Below are 425 nucleotides of genomic sequence, written 5' to 3'. Positions count from 1 at the left end.
AAGGCATCCCAAAGGGGGGGGGGGGGGGGGAAGCGTGTCAAGATCTGGTGGTGGGCATGGAGGAAGGAAGGAGCAACGTGTGAGTCTGGAGGGAAGAGGAGCGTAAGTAGCTCCAAGGCTCGGAGCAGGGCTTTCCCCCCACTCCCTCCCCGCCCCAGCTCTGGAGTTTCACATCCCCATCCCCTCCCGCGGCGCCTCGGGCAGCTTCTCACCTCCTTGGCCGCTTAGAGCTGCGGCATCTGCTCCATCCCCGGGCTCACCGGGCAGTCCGGCCCTGACAGCCCCGTTCTGTCCCAGTACCGGCACCTCCCTCTCCCTTTGTCCCTCCCTCCCTCCTTCCCTCCCTCCTTTCCTCTTTCCCCGTGGTCTCGAGTCGCTCCAGTGATGGAGAGAGCGTCACCGTCTCCTAGCAACGCTCCTAGCAA

The sequence above is a fragment of the Mesitornis unicolor genome, unplaced genomic scaffold (assembly GCF_000695765.1).
Source record: "Mesitornis unicolor isolate BGI_N332 unplaced genomic scaffold, ASM69576v1 scaffold2612, whole genome shotgun sequence".
Lineage (NCBI taxonomy): Eukaryota > Metazoa > Chordata > Aves > Mesitornithiformes > Mesitornithidae > Mesitornis > Mesitornis unicolor.
The sequence above is the reverse complement of the archived record's forward strand: the minus strand, read 5'-3'. Positions refer to the sequence as shown.